Here is a 7,484-nt window from a genome sequence, read left to right as displayed (position 1 = left end):
CAATTACAAGCTAAACATCATAGACACATACTTTCAGTGCAATATTATTATATTTTATTGTAGAAAAGAACTGTCTTTGAAGTATATTTTATTTGTACTTTAATTCCCATATTGTTATACTTTGGCATACATGTCGATATTACACTTTAAGTGTATTACATTACAATTAATTTCAAGTGCATTACAACAGATTACAAATCTCATTTCAGAAAGGGAACTTTATTACAATAAAATTACAAAAATACATAATTCAAGCAAAGGATACATAATGCTAATAACACAATAACAGGAACATAACTACACATCACCATTCACATTTATTGAATATTACAACACGCAAATGCAGCAAAGTCCCTGAATTTGCATGAATTGGTGAACGTGCAAGATCACAAAATCATGGAGGGCCTGCACAATGCTAATGAGGGATCGGTTCAAGGTACTTCAGTCATAATACCATGTCCTCACTGCAAGTCTCACTGCTAGTGCGTGGTGAGTCGCTTTGGCTGGAGGAAATAGATGAATCTGCCATGTTGTTTATGACTGCTTTCAGTGATGACACCAGTCCTGGCAGCTCTAAAACAAGGATGCAATATAAAAAGGGTCAGTATCACATTATGATACAAAGAATAAGTATCACATTGTGTCAGAAAATAGAGCATATACAGCGAGGATAAGTATTGGAACCCATGCTAAAGTTCACTAAAAAAATTAGGAAATATCCAACCTTTAAGGACACCAATTGTCTTTGTGAGTGAAATGTATGCAAATAAATAAATGTTCTTCCTTAAAATACAGTGGTCATAAGTATTTGCTCCCATATGTTAAATTCCCATAGAGGCAGGAAGATTTCTATCTTTAAAAGCCACTTATTTCATGGATCCAGTATACTAGGCATCCTGATAAAGTATCCTCAGCCTTTGGAATTAAAATAGCCCCACATCACATACCCTTCACCATACCTAGAGACTGGTATGATGTTTTTTTTTTCAGTTAGCCTATTAGCCGGGTTGGCATTGAGCCCAATGAGCATCAAACCAGCTAATAACTGAAAAAAAAAAGGTCAGGTGAGGTCAGGACTGTGTGCAGGCCAGTCAAGTTCATACACACCAAACTATATCATTCACGTCTTTATGGACCTTGCTTTGCACACTGATGCACAGTCATGTTGGAACAGTAAGAGATTTTGGACAATTCCATGCTCCCAACTTTGTGGGAACAGTTTTGGGAATTGCCCCTTTCTGTTCCAACATGACTGTGCACCAGTGCACAACGCTAGGTCCGCAAAGACATGGATGACAGAGTTTAGTGTTGACTGGCCTGCACAGTCCTGACCTCAACCCAATAGAACACCTTTGGGATGAATTAGAGCAGAGACTGAGAGCCACCTCGTCCAACATCAATGTACAACTTCACAAATGCGCTTCTGGATGAATGGTCAAAAAAGCTATAGCTGCAAAGGGTGGACCAACATCATATTAAACTCTATGAATTAAGAATGGGATGTCTATTGACATCACTATACTTTTGGCAATATAGTGTACGCCGATGCAAGCTCTATAGTGCTTCATCAATGAAAAATACTGTCCGTCTCCACGACTTCTTTGATGCATTTTCATGCAGAAAGAGAGTCTGAGGTCCATTTTCACCGAATTTACACTGTTTTTTGGGATATTCATTTACACTTACCAGGTATTCCTTTGAGTTTCTCAGGGCCTTCAAGTACACAACAAGTGCTTGCAGGTGGCAAACTCTCAACGAGCCAATGATAGGATTCTGCAAAACAGGGAAATATAATAATAACACTACTTTACTTACACTTACAAATTAAGCATCTTAATGTTTACTATGCCTTTACCGTGCAATCCCCCAATGTTAACTTGGAGATTTGGGTATTGGGATGCAATGCCTGTTTACTGCTCCATGGATAGAGGAGTTTCAAAAGACTCTCAATACATTGGAAATGCATTATAAGATGTATGTAATGCTCATGACTTAGAGAGAGGTGGGGCATGTGACAAGGTGTGTTTACGTAATCACATGTAGAGGTTCATATAATGCATTTCTAATGTATTGAGAGATTTTTTGGAACACATTGATCTTCAATGCAAATCTATTCATGGGGTAGAAACAGGTAGTGCAACCCAAAAATGTAAATGTTAACATTCAAATTCGTCATGTCAGCATGGTCAAAAATGTTTCGTTGACAGGTGCATGTTACGGCCCTGTAGCTCATGGCCTAATATTGGTTTTCAAAGTGGGAGGCACAAAACAACTTTTCACTAACCCGATCAATGGCAGCCATGATCTCCTTAATCTTATGTCTTGTTTCTCCTCCCTTCCTATGGCACTCAGCAGACAGCCTGGAGCAGATGTCAAGTTCTGGCATAAACTTGGACTTCAGTTGCACAATGGGTGTGAAATTCTGCACATCTTGAACCATACGAGGGTAGAGGGGACAGAAAGAATGTACAAAACAACCCAGCATTTGTGGAAAGAATTACAATTAGCATACAGAAAACATTGATCTAAGTATGATATCTGCTTCAGTGACTATGAAGAGCATTCCATGCTTATAATAAACAGGGACAATGAGAATAATTATGCACATAGGTATGGGTGTCTACCGCAAAAGTAACCATGAGCTAACCTGTAATGCTTCTGTAAGAGAGACCTCAATGACGCTGATGTCTTGCACTCTGCACTCCCACGTCTGTGGAGAAAGTATATCAAACTCAACAAATGTACACCATGCAAAACTATAATAATATCAGATTACTGAAATCTTTTAGAATTTGAATTAAAAGTTGGGAAGAAAACATTTAATTACATTGAGGCTTGTTTGTGATTAACAAATCACTCAAACATTTAGAGTAGGCAGCCTCTACCATGATCATGAAAAACTTACTTGCTTTACTCGTTTAATATAGAAGTCGAATGAGAGCAAGTAGCCTACAATAATGCTGATCACATCATACAAAAATAATGACAAGTCTAACGTTAGTGTAACTTGTCCTTCAAAGATAGTCTGCACGTGATTAACGTTACAGAGAGACTAGGCAAGATGGTGTGGTTTGCTACACGGACATTCAAATAATTCAAATGTTTGTGGACGAACTTTAGTGTCTGTAACAACGCAAATTGTTCATGACACATAAGGACAATTTGGTAACACAGACTGGCCTGCACCTACGTTTAAACATTAAACTTTTCAGATAATAATCTAACTATTAGTATTCTAAGCCTAACACATAAACATAGGCTGGGTTTGTGCGGGGCTAGCTAGCGACTATCTTATGTTAGCCGTTAACTGCTAGTTGCATGAAACAGCAAACACATGAAGTCGTCCTGACCTGGTCACATCCAAGAACATTCAATTGTGTTTTATGAAACAAACCCATCAAGGCATAACCACCCCTATTTTCGGCAGGGAGTAAAACTTACCTGGGAAACATGATACAATTCTAACGTTAGCCTGAGATGATTAGCTGTTAGCTACTTAGCCGCCCACATGAGATCTGCTGAACCTCATGTGGGCGGCTAAGTAGCTAGCAGCTAATCATCTCAGGCTAACGTTAGAATTGTATCATGTTTCCCAGGTTTGTTGTCATGCTAAACTCCCTAAAATTACACCGAACTCAAAATAAGAACACTGTGTGTTTAGCAAATACATACCTTACAATCCACGAGTGAGGGAGAAGAGGCAGACCTGCCACAACCAGAGACCCTCGTTTGTGCGTTTTGAAATAATGCTTCTACGGCGACCAGAGAGTGACATATTTCCTCCAAACACGAATGCATTTCGTATAACTGACTCCTTTTCACCTAGAAACCTAATTTTATTGTGTAAATCCTACGAAAAAGGATTCATTAAGATGAGCAATAGTGAGATTTCATTTTTTTGAGAGTGAGTACTGCCAAGTACTGAGATTCTGATACTGAATTGACATGTAAATACAATATCTGTAAAAATAATTAGGCTACTGTTCTTAAAGTGACTTTTCTGTCAATCAAGTGTTTATTAATACATGGTGGTGATAGTGTAGACTTATGTATTACCTCACCAAGATGTGGAGCCAAATGAAAAAAATATCATTTGTACAAAATAAACGTACTTCGTCCACACTGCAACATTTAATCACATTACTCTTTCAGAAATCAGCCTAACAATGTAAAAACACTTTCCATTGGTAGACTACAGTAAATTGATACATTACCACCAATTAGTTGAAATCAAATGTACACTTTCAAAAATGATACTAACTCTGTATTACAAATAAGTGCACTTACTTAAAGTGCATTAAATTATCACTATATATTTTTTATATTTTAACATATTTTGTGAAAGTATTCCGATATACCACTAAAAATGCACTTATTTTAGAGTGTACTGTACAAAGTGTACAGAAGTAACACTTCTAATAAAGTGAGATGATAGTACACTGTAAAAAAGTATGCTAACAGTTTATTTGCAGAAATGACACTTTCCATAAGTACACTAAATTGCCACTCAAAGTATGTCAAATTTAATATACTTAAAACATACTTAATACTTCTATCAAATTTAAAATACACTAACAACAAAGTACACTTTCAAAAAGTGCAATCAAAAGACAATTTGATTATTGTGAAATTAGTATACTTTCTTTTTGGACTCAGAAGTTGAACTTAATTACACATATTTTTAAGTATACTTTATAAAGTATACATTAAACTCACTTCAAATAAAGCACAGAAACGAAGAAGCATACTTGCTTTATACTTCATGTACTTTAACCATATTACTAATACACTTAAGTACACTACTTTTTTACCTGGGTATACAGGCGTGAGTAGACAAAAGGTAATGAAATAAACCTCTAAATGTGTAAATCGGACTTTGTTGTTGTAGCCTACTAGTGTGAAAGAATACATGCTAAGGTGGCAAACCGAAGCAAAACGATGTTTATTCCTGCCGTGGCTATGTTGCTGCTTGTTGACAGCGCTTGTGGTTCAGCTGTGAGCACGCAATTAGCGGCAAGGACGGGCGGTGATGTGCGCTGTTTACGTAACCTGAAGTGACAGCTTAGTAAATTCCACGCAATATGGCAAAGCACAGCGTTTGCTGCATAGAAAAACTCAGCATTAGCGCTTTATCCAGCCCTTTGGTGCTGGATAAAGCGCTGATTTGGCGCTGTTAGCCTTTGCTAGCTTCATCAAACTTTGCTAACTCAGCTGTGTAATGTTGTTACAAGTAGGTGCGAGTGCATTTGACCGGCATAAAATCGGCATGTCTCAGACTGACCGGCCGGTCGCCGGTCGTGGCCGATCACGTGAAAATCGGCCGATTCTGATCGGCGGCCGATCGATCGGTGCATCTCTAGCCAACTGGGCTGCTCGTTGTGGAATTGCTCTGTGTGCTCTTGATAAATGACACTTCAACGCACCTGTGGTTTTGAAAGTGCAGGGACACTCAGGGTAGAGACAAGGCAGTGGCCAAGAGCGCCCTTGGTAGTGGCACAACCTGTAGTGCTTCAGGAGTACTGCGGTACTGGGATGTTCAAACTTGCATAGTTTGCATTGCATTCCAAATCTGCAAATCACAAACCAAAACATACATAAATATAAAAATATTTCTATTTGTCACCTTTTGACAACAAATGATACAGGTAAATGGTCACTATTCATGGTTTCCTCAGGTCCCTTTTCACAGGTGTATGAAATCAAGCACCTAGATTACGAAAGTAAAGTGCATGGTGCTTGATTAATACACCTGTGGAAGGGGACCTGATGAAACCCATGAATAAGCTTATATTACCATTAATACATTTAACATTGGCAAATTTCATGTTATTAGTACAATAACTGAACAGAACAATTAGCTAGTTTGCTTTTTTGTAGGCTACAATGCAATTCCAGCAAGGATGCAGATTAGCTTGCCAAATGTAGGCTACGAAGTGAACGGCTGTGCATTGAACTTGCCTGGGCATGCCTTGCCTAATTAAATTAGTAATTGTGGCGCACTCTCACTTGGCTAAATCAGTAGTTAATCTCGACATGAAAGGCTAGCCTGATTAAAACATATCAGTACATCAATATCAATATATCATATAGTAGCCTACACTGACTCCGACGCTTAAGTTCGACCTTCACCACTAATAAAGAGCTAGCTACTCAGTGCACAACCGATAGCCTACCCACCGTAGACCAGTGAAACATCCGAGCTTGCCTCGGGACTCGGGGAGTTCGTTCATACTGCTGTATGTGCCCCGCCATGAGACTGTGCCAACAACGACAAAAATGGGCACGGACAGAGAATATATCTAGGCACTTAAGTTACCGTTTGTATAAGCTGTCAGTTTAAACTGATTTGCACATTTGCGAGGAACATTTTCGGCGTTAAAAGATTTGCTTGCCGCTCATTTAACTTACCTAGCATATGACAATGCGATAACGTTAGCACTGTCTAAAAAGTTTGGCAAATACTAACAAGACGACTCTGGCATGCACATTTTGACACTTTGTGATTTAACACTAGAAGCGCCAAGCGCCGGTCATTTGACCGCTGACGCGTATTCCTAGAAGCGCCGTGTGGGTTTGACCTAGATATACCTAGAACTGCCGGGCTGCGGTCATTTGACCGCAGCGATTACAAAAAAAAAAAAATCTTTTCACTCGATTAAATTCCAGGACCCTACGTTCACGACTTTTCCTAAATACGCGTGTTTTGTCACCCAGAATTTTTACATGATCAAAAGCACACCGGTACAAGCTAGTTTAGAGCTATTTTGCGCTCACTTATGTGACAACACTATGTTGTCTCGCGTTCGGCCATTTTTGTCCAGGCTGCTATTCTCTTTTCTCACAGCAGATGTCGCAAGGATTTCCTGTCAGTCGGGCATGAGAATAATATTTGACCATAAAACATATCGTTTATATGTGCAATATGTATTATATATGTGCTTTATTTTAATAACTATTTTTCATTTACATGGCATAGTCTATGGAGGCGATTTACAGTGGTAAAATGCGAGTTTGTTTTGAAAACGTTGCGACAGGCCTACATGTGTAAAACATATTTTCGTCGTAGCCTATTTATGTACGTAGGGCGCGTATGCCTACGTACATTCATAGTTGTATATCTTATCTTCTGTTTGTAGGCTATCTTTTAAAGCTCAGACTATATCTATGCTAATGTATAAGCATTTTCTTACATATTTGCTGGACAGACTGAGTTACGTCAAGTCAAAGACCTATCCTAACACAGCCTTTGTATACTGTCAAGTGGCGCAGTGTTAGCACTCCTGTCTGCAACGCCGGAGACCCGTGTTCACATCCTGGCAGGAGCTAAATACAGAATTATCGATCGAATTTTCTGACCGTTTTTCAACGTCGATGAACAATTATTTTTTGTTAATGGTTTTTAATAACAACCTATCTGAAATAAACGGATGAATCACAATATGTTTAGGCCTACCATTAACGAAAAAAACATTTCGCCAGCCAAT

At 38.6% G+C, this 7,484-nt stretch overlaps 1 long non-coding RNA gene across 1 annotated transcript; it reads right to left on the bottom strand.

Moving 5' to 3' along the window:
- Positions 1 to 435: 435 nt before the first annotated feature.
- On the bottom strand, positions 436 to 3,264 carry LOC134066361 (uncharacterized). Its single transcript, XR_009936413.1, has 4 exons — positions 2,648 to 3,264; positions 2,285 to 2,430; positions 1,687 to 1,773; positions 436 to 573 (listed from the first exon to the last, which is right to left on the bottom strand). It is a non-coding gene; the product is annotated as an uncharacterized LOC134066361 (long non-coding RNA).
- Between the last annotated feature and the right edge of the window lie 4,220 nt (positions 3,265 to 7,484).

The sequence above is a fragment of the Sardina pilchardus genome, chromosome 19 (assembly GCF_963854185.1).
Source record: "Sardina pilchardus chromosome 19, fSarPil1.1, whole genome shotgun sequence".
NCBI classification, from domain to species: Eukaryota; Metazoa; Chordata; class Actinopteri; order Clupeiformes; family Clupeidae; genus Sardina; species Sardina pilchardus.
Note: the sequence above shows the minus strand (reverse complement) of the source record. Positions and strands in the feature narration are given on the sequence as shown.